Source organism: Capricornis sumatraensis, chromosome 4 (assembly GCF_032405125.1).
Source record: "Capricornis sumatraensis isolate serow.1 chromosome 4, serow.2, whole genome shotgun sequence".
NCBI classification, from domain to species: domain Eukaryota; kingdom Metazoa; phylum Chordata; class Mammalia; order Artiodactyla; family Bovidae; genus Capricornis; species Capricornis sumatraensis.
Genome location: NC_091072.1, coordinates 77,653,697 through 77,671,086, shown reverse-complemented (window position 1 = coordinate 77,671,086; position 17,390 = coordinate 77,653,697).

Below are 17,390 nucleotides of genomic sequence, written 5' to 3'. Positions count from 1 at the left end.
AACTATGGATGGAAGTTCGTGACATTGTACAGGAGACAGGGATCAAGACCATCCCCAAGAAAAAGAAATGTGAAAAATCAAAATGGCTGTCTAAGGAGGCCTTACAAATAACTGAAAAGAAGAGAAGTGAAAAGCAAAGGAGAAAAAGAAAGATAAACATATTTAAATGCAGAGTTTCAAAGAATAGCAAGGAGAAATAAGAAAGACTTCCTCGGCAATCAATGCAAAGAAATAGAGGAGAACAACAGAATGGGAAAGACTAGAGATCTCTTCAAGAAAATTAGAGATACCAAGGGAACATTTCATGCAAAGATGGGCTCGATAAAGGACAGAAATGGTATGGACCTAACAGAAGCAGAAGATATTAAGAAGAGGTGGCAAGAATACACAGAAGAACTATATAAAAAAGATCTCCACGACCCAGATAATCATGATGGTGTGATCACTCACCTAGAGCCAGACATCTTGGAATGTGAAGTCAAGTGGGCCTTAGAAAGCATCACTACGAACAAAGCTAGTGGAGATGATTGAATTCCAGTTGAGCTATTTCAAATCCTGAAAGATGATGCTGTGAAAGTGCTGCACTCAATATGTCAGCAAATTTGGAAAACTCAGCAGTGGCCACAGGACTGGAAAAGGTCAGTTTTTATTCCAATCTCAAAGAAAGGCAATGCCAAGGAATGCTCAAACTACCACACAATTGCACTCATCTCACATGCTAGTAAAGTAATGCTCAAAATTCTCCAAGCCAGGCTTCAGCAATACGTGAGCCGTGAACTTCCTGACATTCAAGCTGGTTTTAGAAAAGGCAGAGGAACCAGAGATCAAATTGCCAACATCCATTGGATCATCAAAAAAGCAAGAGAGTTCCAGAAAAATATCTATTTCTGCTTTATTGGCTTTGCCAAATCCTTTGACTGTGTGAATCAAGCAAACTGTGGAAAATTCTGAAAGAGATGGGAATACCAGACCACCTGACCTGCCTCTTGAGAAATCTGTATACAGGTCAGGAAGCAATGGTTAGAACTGGACATGGAACAACAGACTGGTTCCATATCAGGAAAGGAGTACGTCAAGGCTGTATATTGTCACCCTGCTTATTTAACTTATATGCAGAGTACATCATGAGAAACGCTGGGCTGGAAGAAGCACAAGCTGGAATCAAGATGGCTGGGAGAAATATCAATAACCTCAGATATGCAGATGACACCACCCTTATGGCAGAAAGTGAAGAGCCTCTTGATGACAGTGAAAGAGGAGAGTGAAAAAGTTGGCTTAAAGCTCAACATTCAGAAAACTAAGATCATGGCTCTGGTCCCATCACTTCATGGCAAATAGATGGGGAAACAGTGGAAACAATGGCTGACTTTATTTTTTGGTTCCCAAATCACTGCAGATGGTGATTGCAGCCATGAAATTAAAAGACACTTGCTCCTTGGAAAGAAAGTTATGACCAACCTAGACAGCATATTTGTCAAAAAGCAGGGACGTTACTTTGCCAACAAAGGTCCATCGAGTCAAGGCTATGGTTTTTCCAGTAGTCATGTATAGATGTGAGCGTTACACTATAAAGAAAGCTGAGCACGGAAGAATTGATGCTTCTGAACTGTGGTGTTGGAGAAGACTCCTGAGAGTCCCTTGAACTGCAAGGAGATCCAGCCAGTCCATCCTAAAGGAGATCAGTCCTGGGTGTTCACTGGAAGGACTGATGTTGAAGCTGAAACTCCAATACTTTGGCCACCTGATGCGAAGAGCTGACTCATTTGAAAAGACCCTGATGCTGGGAGAAATTGAGGGCAGGAGAACGGGACGACAGAGTATGAGATGCTTGGATGGCATCACCAACTCAATGGACATGAGTTTGGGTAAACTCTGGGAGTTGGTGATGGACAGAGAAGCCTGACGTGCTGCAGTTCATGTGGTTGCAAGGAGTCAGACACAATTGAGTGACTGAACTGAACTGAACTCAACATACACAAATCTTAAGGAACAGCTTAATGAATTTTTATGTATGTAAACACCCATATAACTACCAATCTGTGCATGTATGCTAAGTGCTAAGTCACTTCAGTCATGTCCGACTCTTTGTGACCCCATGGACTGTAGCTTGCCAGCCTCCTCTGTTCATGGGACATTCTAAGCAAGAATACTGCAGTGGGTTGCCATGCCTTCCTCCAGGGGATCTTTCCAACCCAGGGATTGAACCTGCCTCTCCTATGTATCCTGCATTGGCAGGCAGATTCTTCACTACTAGCGCCATCTGGGAAGCCCAACTGCTGCTGCTTCACCCCAATAAAGATATAAACATTTCTGCCACCCACAAAGTTCCCTGGTGCCCCTTTGTAGTCAGTTTCCTTCCCTCCAGACCTCTGCAATCACTAATCTGTTCTCAGTTGCTATTGTTTTGTCTTTTCTAAAACGTCACATAAATAGACTCATATAATATGTACTCTTTGGAGTCTGGCTTAGCACAATGCACTTGAGAATTATCCATGTCATTGCCTATATCCACAGTTCATTCCTTTTCATTGCTGCGTAGTATTCTATTATAAGGATGTACTACAGCTTGTTTATCCATTTACCCTGAAAATCTGTTGTTTCCCATTTCTGGAAATTTTAAATAGAGCTGCTATAAAAGCAGAGTGCAAGTTTTTGGGTGAACATGATTTTCATTCATCCAGAGTAAATATCTAGGAAGGGATTGCTGAATTATAAGGTCAGTATATGTTTAATATTGTAAGGAACTACCAAACTGTTTTTCAAAGTGCTATAGCATTTTATATTTCCACAACAGTGCATGAGTTTCAGTTGCTTTGCAACTTCCTGAGCACTTGGTATTGTTCATTTCACTTTATTTTAGCCATTCTAAGAGGTGATATCTCTACTATGGTTTTAACTCCCCAGTAGCTCAGACAGTAAAGAACCTGCCTACAATGCAGGAGACCCGGGTTTGATCCCTGGGTCAGGAAGAGCCCTTGGAGGAGAGAATGGCAACCCACTCCAGTATTCTTGCCTGGGAAATCCCATGGACAGAGAAACCTGGTGGGCTACAGTCCACGGTCACACAGAGTCAGACCCGAGTGAGCAACACTTTCATACTTAATCACTAACAATGTTGAGCAACTTTTTATGTACATGATTATTTGCCATCTGTACATCATCTCTGGTGAAAGTTTTTCGAGTCTTTTGAACACCCCCCTTTTTAAACTGGGTCATTTGTTTCCTTATTGCTGAGTTTTGGAAAGTTATTTATATACTCTGGCTACAAGTCCTTGATTAGCTATGTGTTCTGCAAGTATTTCCCCTCAGTCTATGGTTAGTCTTTTTATTTTCTTAAGTGTCTTTCAAAGAAAAGGTTTTAATTGTGATAAAGTCCAATTTATCTTTTTTTTTCATTTTTTATTTGTTCTTTTGTGTCATATCCAAAAAGTCTGACTAATCCAGCGTCACAAAGATATTTTCCTATGTTTTGTTCTAGAACATTTATTGTTTTACATTGAACATTCAGGTCTATGATACATTTTGAGTTCATGTTTATATATGGTTCAAGGAATAGTCAAGGTTCCTTTTCTCTTTTTTTGGCATATCAATGTCCAACTGTTCCAGCACCATTTTTCAACTCCTTGACTCCATTTGCTCCATTGGCTCTCTATGAACAGTTTATTTCATTTTTATTACATCTTTCAAAAATTGTATTTCATACTTGCATTGGCCAAGAACTGAGTTTTGAACTTCAGTAATAAATTATTCAAATGACTTAGGAAGGAAGCAAGGGAGGGAGGGAAGGAAATAAAAAGCAAGACAAACAAACTCAATTGAAAATCTCTGGGCTGCTGGCCCTGGCTTGCCTCCTGGCTGAGGGGAGCACCAGCCTTACACACAGCCCAAGAAAGGTCTGAGCCTGGGGTCCCAGCTGGGGAAGGCATAGTTAGGTGCCTGTCTCAAGAAAGGGGGGCAGGACAGCCTGAGCAGGACTGCATAAGGCTCTCCTAGGGCAGAGGGTGGGCTTCCCAGGTGGCACTAGTGGTAAAGAGCCCATCTGCCAATGCAGGAGGCATAAGAGATGCGGGTTCGATCCTTGGGTCGGGAAGATCCCCTAAAGGAGGGCATAAAGACAACTCCAGTATTCTTGTCTGGAGAACCCAATGGACAGAGGAGCCTGATGGGCTACAGTCCATAGGGTTGCGGAGCGTCAGGCATGACTGAAAATGTCTTAGCATGCATGCTCACAGGGCAGAGGGTATCAAAAGAGAAAAGAAAGCTCTGATTGGAGTCTAGATGCTATGGAACTGATCTCTCTTCTTTCAGTTATATTCAGGTTTGAGTCACTGTTTTTAGTGTAAAATACCAAAAGCCCCCACAACTGAATAGGTAATCTCTTGTCCCTGCTGAGACGTTAGTAAATGTGAACAAGCCCAGTGTAGATTTGGCAGCCTAGTAAAAAGCGTGGGCAGAAAGTTTTCCTCCTCCTCTTCCTCTTCCTCCTTCCATCTGAAAGGTAAGAGAAAGGAACAATTAGTCAAACCACCCAAATAAATTCTTCTAGCTTCAGCTACCAAAAACTCTGTGGCCATTCTTGGTGGCTGGCTACAAGATACAGAGATATGGTAAGTGAGCCACTGGCTAGGCTTCCGTTCAGCACTGCAGGTGGAAGTCTGTTTTCTATTGCTTTCTTGTTGCTATCTTTGTATCCTAGAAGAGGCAGCATATGTGAGACACATCTGTCTTGTGCACTATCTTTCTCATTGTTGTTGTCTTAAAGTTAAAATCACAGGAAGTGTTGATATGACGAGATATTTGTGTGTTTCTAATGTATTGGTTATGGGCATCAACATTCTTAATACATTCAAATCCACACGTTCTACTGTGCTCAGCTCAGTGGACGATGTCTTCATTAATTACTTGGCTTAGGTGCTTCATGCACACCTAGCTTCGGGTTGAATTAGTACCACACCAACCAATTGGAAATTTGAGAACAGGTTCAGTGAGGATGGCCTACAGTTGATTCTCCTATATTTGCCGATGCAGAACCTGCAAATACAGGGGACCTGACTGTACCATTTTATATAAAGAACTTGAGCATCCACAGATTTTGTGGATTTGTAGGGTCCTGGAACCAGACCCACACGAATACCAATGGACAGCTGTGTATCAGTTCAGTTCAGTCACTCAGTCGTGTCCAACTCTTTGCGACCCCATGAATCACAGCACCCTGTCCATCACCAACTCCCGGAGTTCACTCAGAATCATGTTCATTGAGTCAGTGATGCCATCCAGCCATCTCAACCTCGGTCATCCCCTTCTTCTCCTGCCCCCAATCCCTCCCAGCATCAGAGTCTTTTCCAATGAGTCAACTCTTCGCATGAGGTGGCCAAAGTACTGGAGTTTCAGCTTTAGCATCATTCCTTCCAAAGAAATCTCAGGGCTGATCTCCTTCAGAATGGACGGGTTGGATCTCCTTGCAGTCCAAGGGACTCTCAAGAACCTTCTCCAACACCACAGTTCAAAAGCATCAATTCTTTGGCACCCAGCCTTCTTCACAGTCAAACTCTCACATCCATACATGACTACTGGAAAAACCATAGCCTTGACTAGACGGACCTTAGTCGGCAAAGTAATGTCTCTGCTTTTGAATATGCTATCTAGGTTGGTCATAACTTTTCTTCCAAGGAGTAAGCGTCTTTTAATTTCATGGCTGCAATCACCATCTGCAGTGATTTTGGAGCCCCGCAAATTAAAGTCTGACACTGTTTCCACTGTTTCCCCATCTATTTCCTATGGAGTGATGGGACCGGATGCCATGATCTTCGTTTTCGGAATGTTGAGCTTTAAGCCAACTTTTTCACTCTCCTCTTTCACTTTCATCAAGAGGCTTTTTAGTTCCTCTTCACTTTCTGCCATAAGGGTGGTGTCATCTGCATATCTGAGGTTATTGATATTTCTCCCGGCAATCTTGATTCCAAGCTTGTGCTTCTTCCAGTCCAGCGTGTCTCATGATGTACTCTGCATAGAAGTTAAATAAGCAGGGTGACAATATACAGCCTTGATGTACTCCTTTTCCTATTTGGAACCAGTCTGTTGTTCCATGTCCAGTTCTAACTGTTGCTTCCAGGCCTGCATACAGGTTTCTCAAGAGGCAGGTTAGGTGGTCTGGTATTCCCATCTCTTTCAGAATTTTCCACAGCTTATTGTGTATAAGAAACTGAAATAATGGCTAAAGTGATTCAGTAAATGGCTAATTTCCAATGCTTTCATAGGACTTTACTCATATCGTATTGTACTTAGCTGTACTCATGCCTTTTCCTCCAAGTTCCTTAAGCTTCTTGGGTACTAGTTCTTAGTTCATCCATACATCATCAATACATCTCATTCATCCTCGCGTTGAGAAAAGTGGCTAATTCAGAACATATGTCTGATAATATATCTATTGATTTTTATTGAAAATTATGTAATTTACTGAAGACATAGAAGACATTTTGTCATAGCTGTGGATATCATAAAGCCAGAAGAGCTGATACCATTGATTTTGATGTCATAAACAGGCTGGAATTCAACCTGCTTTCAGCAATTTGGAGTGTTGGGCTATCAAAAGTCACAAAGAAATTAACAGAAATACAGGCAAAAACCCCTTTAAAAGTTATTTTTAGCTGAGTTTTCATAAATATAAGATGGCTATCTGGCTTGATAGTGGCCATTTAAGTATAAACAGTCTAGTAGTTTTCAATGGCCATGAACTCAGTACCAGTGTGATGTGGCAGCTTACAATACTAATGCAATTTAAATGACAAGTAAGTCGTATAACCATTATATTCCCTGCTGGTCAAGCCACATATAGAATGAAACACGCAGTTTCCAGTACTACATTCCAACTGGAAAATTTGCAATTAGAACATGAGCTGTAAGGTGGCAATAGATGAGGGTTAACCCATGATATGTATATAACTGAATAATTTTTGACTCACTGAATTTAATGAGTGAGAAGGGGCCTTGTCATTGGCAACGTAGCTGAGAAAATGTTTTTTTTGTGGGCTCAGATTGAGCTGTCTCTAGGAGCTGGTTTTTGCTCTTGGGAGACATGTGGGCATAATCTAATAGAACTCTGTTAGAAGTAGTGAGGATTACTGGGCTGAAGAAGCAAAGCCCCTTGAATACTATACTTCCTGGTACTTTTCTACCTGGAATCTGTAAAATGCAGCCTTTAGTCACTGTTTCCTCCTGCACAGATGCTGTGATTCTCCTTCTGCCTCAGTTTAGTGCCTCAAACTGCCTAACCCCACTCCAGGGCCATATAGCCTAGAGGGGTTCTGTTGGGACTGGCTATTGACATGGGGAGACGTCCCAGGTGGCACTAGTGATAAAGAACCTGCCTGCCAATTCAGGAGTTGTAAGAGATGTAGGTTCTATCCCTGAGTTGGGAAGATCCTTTGGAGGAGGGCATGGCACTCCAGTATTCTTGCCTGGAGAATCCCATGGACAAAGGAACCTGGTGAGCTACCGTCCATAGGGTTGAAAAGAGTTGGACACGACTAAAGCGACTGGACACAGCACAGCACATTGACATGGGGAATTATTAGAAAAGCAGCAATATGAACATCCGCAGTCAGCTGCCATGGGCATGCTCCTGCTCTGGGTACTCCTGTTGCCCTCTTGTCCCTGCAACCCCTCCCCACCATCCTCTGTGTGAAATCTGGCAGAAGCATCTTCCTGCCCATCTCATCCTTGTGTGCTGACTCCTGGCTCCCTCAGACTTCTGCTTCCTCTGTGCTCTCTGCTGTTGCCCTTTGGCATACTCCACCCACTGGTCCTGGCATACATCAGCCCTTCTTACTGTTGGCTTCTCATCTTTTCCAGCATTTACTTTTTCAGATTCTTAGCTAGTTTGAATGAACGTGACAATTTTTGTTGTTCAGTCGCTCAGTCGTGTCCAACTCTTTGCGACCCTGTGGACTGCAGCACAGTAGGCTCTCCCAGAGCCTGCCCAAACTCAAGTCCATTGAGTCGGTGATGCCATCCAACCATTTCATCCTCTGCTGTCCCCTTCTCCTCCTACCTTCAATCTTTCCCAGCATCAAGGTCTTTTCTAATGAGTTAGTTCTTCACATCAGGTGGCCAAAGTACTGGGGCTTCTGCTTCAACATCAGTCCTTCCAATAAATATTCAGGGTTGATTTCCTTTAGGATGGACTGTTGGATCACCTTGCAGTCCAGGGTAGTCTCAAGAGTCTTCTCCAACACCACAGTTCAAATTTTATGAGAGTGCACTAAGATTTAACCTTTTTTTTTTTTTAAGTGGCTTTCTCCTCCTGTCTCACAGCACAAGGGTTAAATGCATAATCTCTGGAGTCAAATGTGTAGGTTTAAATCCTGATCCTGCCACTAACAGATGGTATTAACTTGGGAACTTCATAATATCACTGAGCATTAGCTTCTTGATCTATAAAATGGAAATTAAAACTATCTACAGCATAATAACAAACTTAGAGTTACCAGGGGGAAAGTGGGATAGGGGGAAGGATAAATTGAGAGTTTAGGATTGGCATACACACACTACTATATATAAAATAGAAAACTAATAGGGAACTTCTGTATAATTCAGGGAATTCCTCTCAGTACTCTGTAATGATCTATATGAGAAAAGAATATAAAAAAGAGTGAATACATATATATGTATAACTGATTCACTTTGCTGTACAACAAAAACTAACACAATTTTGTAAATTGACTATACTCCAAAAAAAATTTTTAAATACTACTGCATAGATTAAATGAGATAATGTAAGTAAAGGTCTGACAAGGTATCTAGCATATAGTAAACCCCCAAAATGAAAGTTATTATCACATATGCCATATAGCTTTATATATCTAGCTACTGTAACAGAATTATTTTTTAAAGGCCCCTTTAATATCTTCCTCAAATTTCTCCAGTTCTGCATTGTGGATGTTTATTAGAGGAGATTGAATAACAAATTGTGGAGAAGTTTTGAATTTAGTTGAGTGGAATATTTACAGTTAACAGTTTTGAATTTAGTTGAGTGGAATATTTACAGTTAACATATGGTACTGGCTTTAGCTTAGGAATCAAAAACTAAATTTTCTTTTTCTTTTTTCACATTACTTTATCCTCGAAGCAGAGTGGGCCAACTGCCCATAATATCTGGGCAACAAAACCAAGTTCAATGAAAATTTATTCACTCTTGGACTTTTGTATTATTTGAGTTAGTAAATCAATATTAACTTGCATGGTATCCTCATAGGCATGAATTAAATTAGTTCAAAGTTTTTTCCAAAGGAGCCAAGCCTCATAATTTTATCTGGTCATTATCTAGAATATTATGGTTTTTAAATGTTGGGTCACAGACATTGCTAGTGCATAGAAATTCCTTTTGGGAATTCAGAAACCTATCTGTTTGTTCTTTTTAATACTGGTGTGTCCTAGCCAATGACTGTCTTTAAATAATATTATTGTTCAGTACTTTTCCTTATTAAAAAGAGTCTGGATCTCAGACCAGCTAAAATCAGGAAAACACGAGGAAGAGAAGTCAAAGCTGTCCCCAGTGGGAACTGCAAGAAAATGAAACCGAAGCTGAGTAAAGAAAGAGGTGGAGGAGAGAAAACAAAGAGACTGTCCCTTTAGAGCAATCCGGGATGCAATGTCTGCTCTGAACTCCGAGGAGCCTCAGAGGGAGGGAGAGCCGCTTAGACTGACGGCCTGTTCCTCATGGCTCAATAGGAAAGGAAAAGGGATGCTACCAGTTGCAGGTAGCAGTTACCAGATACAAATCCTAGTCTTGGGGTGGGGGGGTGGGGCGGGCACGTGAAGAACTCCTTGTCCCTAAGAAAAATTTCCACAAAGACCCTTTATATTCAACAAAGGAACGACTAAGCCCCAGACACCGGAAGGGCTGGCAGGCAGCACTCACCTGAGCGGCGCCTTGAAGGAAATGGTGTGTGGAGCCCAAGGTGGTTAGGTTTTGTTTCATCACTTCAGAAACCAGAGAAAAAGGATTTCTTCCATAAGAGAGTATTTAACCAGCTGCAGTGTTCTTGCCTGGAGAATCCCAGGGACGGGGGAGCCTGGTGGGCTGCCGTCGATGGGGTCTCACAGAGTCGGACACGACTGAAGCGACCTAGCAGCAGCAGCAGAGTACACATTCATCCCGTCACCTCACTGTGCTCCCGCCCCATTTACAGGAAACCTCTCTGTACCAGGGAGGCCCATGGAGCTTCTGCTTGTGACTGACTTTGGTCGGAGAGCAAGCGCCAGAGGAGAGGGAAGAGATGAGGACTGTGGCCTCTTTGCCCCAGCGGATGTCTTAGCCCCAGTCAGGGGGTGGGGGTTGGGAGGGGAACGGCAATTAGAAACTTAGGGAATGTTTTCAAAACGATTCTGGCTGAGGAATGAGTGCCACATACTGACAGAATTATTGTTATGACAGAATTTGTAACATGCTGAGTGAGGGTGGAAGCCAGAGCTGGAAGCATAGGAAGAACTCCGGATGTAATCAGATCTCCTTAAGGGCCCAGTGTGTTGTACAGAAGTAGAGAAAGTGCCTTTTTCCCTCTCCGCTGCATAAAATCCACACCTACACCCCAAGAATATGACACCTTTGGCGTGAACACTTACATTCTCACCTCAGACAGTGGCACTTGGCAGGGGTAGGCGGTCATATGGCAGAAAGGCAGACATTGTAAGGACCCCGTGGGGCCTTCCCAGGACAGGTCTTCCTGCATGTCTACTGCTTTAATTCCTCTCTGAGAGTGAGTGAGTCAGTGCAGTCGCTCAGTCGTGTCCGACTCTTTGCGACCCCATGGACTGTAGCCTACCAGGCTCCTCTGTCCATGGGATTTTCCAGGCAAGAATACTGGAGTGGATTGCCATTTCCTTCTCCAGGGGATATTCCCGACCCAGGGATCAAACCCAGGTCTCCCGCATTGTAGACAGACGCTTTACCGTCTGAGCCATACCTGGCTAATAGTATTTGATGCACATTTCCTGAAATGTTTTACAGATGAAATGTGTTAACTACTTGATGACCATAAGCACATAGCCCCAGGCCTCCTGGAGCCTAAGGACAATAATGTTAACCCTGGTGACACAACCCTGTTACCTCACCATCAGTCAAGAGAACCCTGCACAGTCTGAGCACATATCCTGTGATCCTTGCCCACCAACCTAGCTTTTAAAAAGTGTTTTGCTGGAACCCTTGGGGAGCTCAGGGTTTTTTTCAGGACATGAGCCACCCATCTCCTTGTATGGTCCTGCAATAAATCTTTCTCTGCTCCAAACTCTGACATTTCAGTTTGTGTGACCTCCCTGTGCAGCAGGCACATGAACTTGAGCCAACAATATGTGTACGTGCAGCCAACAGACGGCTGCGCGGAAGATGGCATGCCATGGGATAACTGTTTCTGACAGGCGGGTTCGTAGGCAAATGTGAAGCACATCTTTGGGGGTCCCCAAAATAAACAGGGGCAATTTGAGAGAGGGGATGCTAAATTTCTATTCGAGAAGATGGAGTGCTGCCACAGGAAATTCTACAGACTGATGAAGTCAACTTAGATCAGGAGTATGACAAGGCTCTATATTGTCACCCTGCTTATTTAACTGATATGCAGAGTACATCATTTGACATGCTGGGCTGGATGAATTACAAGCTGGAACCAAGATTGCTGGGAGAAATATCAACAACCTCAGACATGCACATGGTATCACCTTTATGTCAGAAAAGCAAAGAGAACCTAAAGAGCCTCTTGATGAAGGTGAAAGAGGCGAATGAAAAGGGTGGCTTAAAACTAAACATTCAGAAAACCAAGATCATGGCATCTGGTCCCATTTTTTCATGGCAAATAGATGGGGAGAAAGTGGAAACAGTAGCACATTTTATTTTATTGGGCTCCAAAATCACTGCAGGTAGTAACTGCAGCCATGAAGTTAAGAGACGCTTGCTCCTTGGAAGAAAAGCTATGACCAACCTAGACAGCGTATTAAAGAGCAGAGACATCACTTTGCCAACTAGGTATGTATAGTCAAAACTATGGTTTTTCCAGTAGTCATGTACAGATGTGATAGTTGGGCCATAAAGAAAGCTGAGTGACAAAGAATTGATGCTTTCGAATCGTAGTGCTAAAAAAGACTCTTGAGAGTCCCGTGGACTGCAAGGAGATGAAAGCAATCAGTCCTAAAGGAAATCAACCCTGAATATTTATTGGAAGAACTGATGCTTAAGCTGAAGCTCCAGTATTTTGGCCACCTGATGAAAAGAGCTGACTTATTGGAAAAGACCCTGATGTTGTGAAAGATTAAAGGCAAGAAGAGAAAGGGTTGACAGAGGATGAGATGGTTGGATATTGTCACCAACTCAATGGACATGAATTTGAACAAACTCAAGGAGACAGTGGAAGACAGAGGAGCCTGGCATGCCATAGTCCATGAGTTTGCAAAGACTCACATATGACTTAGCATGTGAACAACAACACTTTCAAATAATGGAATGGCAACAGTCTAATATCCCATTGAGCTCTGCCACCATCTCAAAAAATAAAGGAAAACTTAGAAAGGGGGGACAGCACCTCAAATGTACTCATGAAGTTAATGAAAGATTGACTCTCTTCATGCTGGATGATGTAAAAATGCAAATACCATTGTTTACAAAAGCCCCCAAGGCAATTGCCTCTCATTTTTAATTTTGAAAAGTAAAGGATTAATGATAGAAAGTTGTATCCAGGCAATACAAATTACAAATGGGAACATTGCCATAATTTGCTTTATGAAGGACTCGCTCAGTTTACTGTGATGTTGCAACCACAGTTTGGATCTTAATCTCCATCTTCCCTTCTCTGCGTCTCAACTTTTGCATCTCAGAAAGGCTCAGATAGGACCTCTGTGCCAGTGTTAGCTAGTCTCAGTTACATGCAGGAAAATTAATATGGAGCTTAAATTGAAATGGCCTCCTCTCAAAGCTGAAACGAGGGAACAGCAAATCTTATCAGAACATCTGGTGAAGGGTCCGTCTAGTTGAAGGATGGATTTTCATAAAGTAGTATTAATAAATGCAAAGTCTGCACTGTTATTCTTGAACTTGAAACCTCAACTAGAGGTTTTGGAATTGGTGGACTGTTCAGATGAAATAATATTTCTGGTTAACCATTTCTTTTAAAAAGTCAGTACTTTGCCAGTATATTTCTCAATGCTTTATAAGTCAACTGCTCTTCTTGAAGAGGTATAGTTCCATCCCAACATCACAGATATTATGTTGTTTACTACAGACCTTGCAATACCTCTGCTTCATAATCTCAGACCATCACTTCCCATCTTTTTAGCACCAAACATACTGTTTTCATTCATTCATCAGTCTGTTTGATAAATATTGACTGAATGCCTACTATGTGCCAAGTACTCTCCTAGAGACTGACGGCGTAACAGAGAATAAAACAAACATCTCTTCTTTCATGGACATTAAATTTCAATACAATGTTATATGTATAAGGAATAGGAGCTTGGACTGACAACTTAGACATATCCTTGTTGTTGATTTTTGATTAATCACCGAGGCCAGCTAGCTTGATGTTATTTGATATTTTCTCATGAAGTTTATGTTTTTAGTCTATTTAAATCATAGTTTCAGGGAGCTGGGTTCTGGTTAGTGAAGATATTTTCCACTGTATTTCTCTTGATTGAGTACAGTGAGATAGAAAAACCATATACAGTAGAAAGAATGCTGGATCTCTAAATTCTTTAAAAACCTGGGATTTTTTTTTTTAACCTCCTTCGTCTAATTTATTCCCTCTCCTGAAGAAAAAAGTAAAACAACTCAACTTTTTGTCAGCGCTAATAAGAAGACAGACCATCATTACGAACCATTCCAGCCCTTCTGCAATCTTAGTCCTGTCACGAGAAACATCCTGTAATTTCCCCCCTTCAAAATCAGAACTGAATCCAAGAAGATCCGTGCAAAACTGGATGCTAATAATAGTCCACTCCCACTGACAACAGAAAGGCTGAAGTCTTCACAAATCTTTTCAAAGAACAGTTTGAGGCAATTTTGAAGTCACAAATGGTTCTGTTTCTCTAAGCAGGCATTTTTCAGAGCACTGAGCTCAGTTAGAAATACTAAAACTAAAGAAAACCAGTGAAACTTGAAGCTCCTTCAGAAAAGAGCTGCTGAAATGGCTGAAAGCTTGGGAGATCCCCCTACTGAAGAGCTGTTAGGGGCACTGAATTTATTTCTTTGGCTTAGTTGAGGAAGAGTGGGCTCAAAAATCAAAGGTGCATGGCAGTGATGTATGTACTGCCAAGATATCAGGTACGTTATTTAACCAGATTAAATAACATATCACCAGTAGATCTAAGTGCTAACAGAGCTCAAGTTACAGTTGACTACTTTATCCATATTATCTTTTTTAAGAATTTCAAAACTCAGGAAGCAGATGTTATTGCTATTATTCCCATTGCACAGTTGAAGAAAACTGAGGCTTAAGTAACTTGCACACAGCCATATAGCTAGTTAATGGATGAGCTGGAACTTGAACCCAAGCTATGTCTAGGGCCTCAGCTCTTCATTGGTACACTGAGCTGCCTTAAGAGCAGAAATATTCAGTTGTCCAAAAGGATGTGAAAAAATGAGGCCATGTAAATAAATGAGATTTTGATGCTCATCACTCTAGAGATTAGAAATGGAAATGGAATGTCTATGTCTCATTGGGATAGAGAGCGTTCAGGTTTGCCTGAAGCAGTGAAGTTGCTCAGTTGTGACCGACTCTTTGCGACCCCATGGACTACAGCCTATCAGGCTCCTCCATCCATGGAATTTTCCAGGCAAGAGTACTGGAGTGGGTTGCCACAAACGCTAATTTAAAATGACTTTGAGATCTCTTTCTTTCTGGTCATGACTGAAAAGATGGTTTTTACTCATTATACCATTTGGAAGTTAACATAAAGAAAATTTAAAATCTGGTTAAATAACATATCTGATATCTTGGCAGTGTTAATTACCCAATTAGAGAGTGAACTCTTCCAAATTAAGGAAAAATGGAGTACCTACAACTACTGTACTCTAAAATTATAGTAGGTAAGTGTTCACGTCTCATTTTGTGTCTATAAAAAGACGGACAAAATACACATAGGAAATGTCTGTAATTTGTCTGGGGATGGGATTCCTAAATATATTTTGCTTTAATGCCTAATAGAAAGAGACTCTCAAGGAAATTGGCATAAATCTTTCAAGAAATCTGAGATGACGATGTGTTCATGTTTTCTAAAATTAGGAGACTAGTTGTAGGTGAAGAAGTGGAAGGTGTGTGTTACGCTGGGATTGGCAACCTCTGAAGGGTCAGACACAAGACTTGACTACTTGGAGCTTTTTGTGTAGCAAAGTTTTATTAAAGTGTAATAGAGATAGGGAAAGCTTCTGACCTAGACATCAGAAGGGGACAGAACGAGTGCCCCCTTGCTAGTTTCTAGAAAGGTGTTTTATGTCTGTTAGAAAGCTATTAGTCAGATAAGAGAGACACCTTAAGTCTGAGGGAGTTTCACCAGGCCCCTCTCCCACAATATGCATTTTTGGGATAGGATAGCATGAGGTTTGTCATCCCATGGCCACAAAACAATTGACAGGAATACTGGTTTGTTGAGCCATTATTAGTCCAAGGTTTGAGAAAGGAAAAATGTTGAAGAAAGGAAAATTCCAAAACAAATACATAGTTTTATTAACATAGCTTAAGAAAAATATTTCCATAGGAAAAAGACATTGGTTAGCTCATGGCAGAACCAGGTGTCATCGACACAGAATTAAAAGAGAAGGAAAAAAAAAATGCCTGCCACTTGCAGTTTATTTCCTCCTGCCACTTGGGGACCTCTGGCCTTCCTTCCTGTTACACTCTCAGAAGCAAAAGTTAGAACCGGACATGGAACAATAAACTGGTTCAAAATTGGGAAAGGTGTACATTGAGGCTGTGTATTGTCACCGTGATGATTTAACTTATATGCAGAGTAGTGGAGTGAAGTCGCTCAGTCGGGTCCGACTCTTTGCGACCCCATAGACTGTAGCCTACCAGGCTCCTCTGTCCATGGGATTTTCCAGGCAATAGTACTGGAGTGGATTGCCATTTCCTTCTGTGAAATGCCAGACTGGATGAAGCACAAGCTGGAATCAAGATTGCCAGGAGAAATATCAATAACCTCAGATATGCAGATGACACCACCCTTATGGCAGAAAACGAAGAGGAACTAAAGAGTCTCTTGGTGAAGGTGAAAGAGAAGAGTAAAAAGGCTGGTTTAAAACTCAACATTCAAAAAACTAAGATCATGGTATCTGGTCCCATCATTCCATGGCAAATAGATGGGGAAACAGTTGCAGACTTTATTTTCCTGGGCTCCAAAATCATTGCAGATGGTGACCTCAGCCATGAAATTAAAAGACGCTTACTCCTTGGAAGAAACGTTATGACCAACCTGGACAGTGTATTAAAAAGCAGAGACATTACTTTGCTGACAAAAGTCTGTCTAGTCAAATGTATGGTTTTCCCAATAGTCATGTATGGATGTGAGAGCTGGATCAGAAAGAAGGCTGAGCATCAAATAATTGATGCTTTTGAACTGTAGTGTGGAAAAGACTCTGATAGTCCCTTGAACTGCAAAGAGATCCAACCAGTCAATCCTAAAGGAAATCAATGCTGAATATTCATTGGAAGGACTGATGCTGCAGCAGAAGCTCCAATACTTTGGCCAGCTGATGCAAAGAGCTCACTCCTTAGAAAAGATCGTGATGCTGGGAAAGACTGAAGGCAGGAGGAGAAGGGGACGACAGAGAACGAGATGGTTGGATGGCATCACCAACTCTATGGACGTGAGTTTGAGTAGGCTCTGGGAGATGGTGACGGACAGGGAAGCCTGGCGTGCTGCAGTCCATGGGGTCACAAAGAGTCGGACACCACTGAGTGACTGAACAACAGCAACAAATTATAGGTGATGGAACCCTAATTATAGGTGATGCATCAAAAATAGATTTCATGGTCAAAGTAAAGATTCATAAGCACAGTGAAAATTCATAGTATCTAGGAATGTGGATGAATCTAGAGACTGTCATACAGAGTGAAGTCAGAAAGAGAAAAACAAATGTGGGCTTCTTAATGTATATATGTGGAATCTGGAAAAATGGTATAGATAATCTTACTTGAAAAGCAGAGATAGAGACACAGATGTAGAGAATAAATGTACAGACATCAAGTATTGAAAGGAGGGGTGGGATGAACTGGGAGATTGGGACTGACATATATACACTATTGATACACTGTGTATAATAGATAATGAGTGAGAACCTACTGTTTAGCTCGGTGTTCTGAGGTGACCTAAATGTGAAGGAATCCAAAAAGAGGGGATATATGTATATGTAC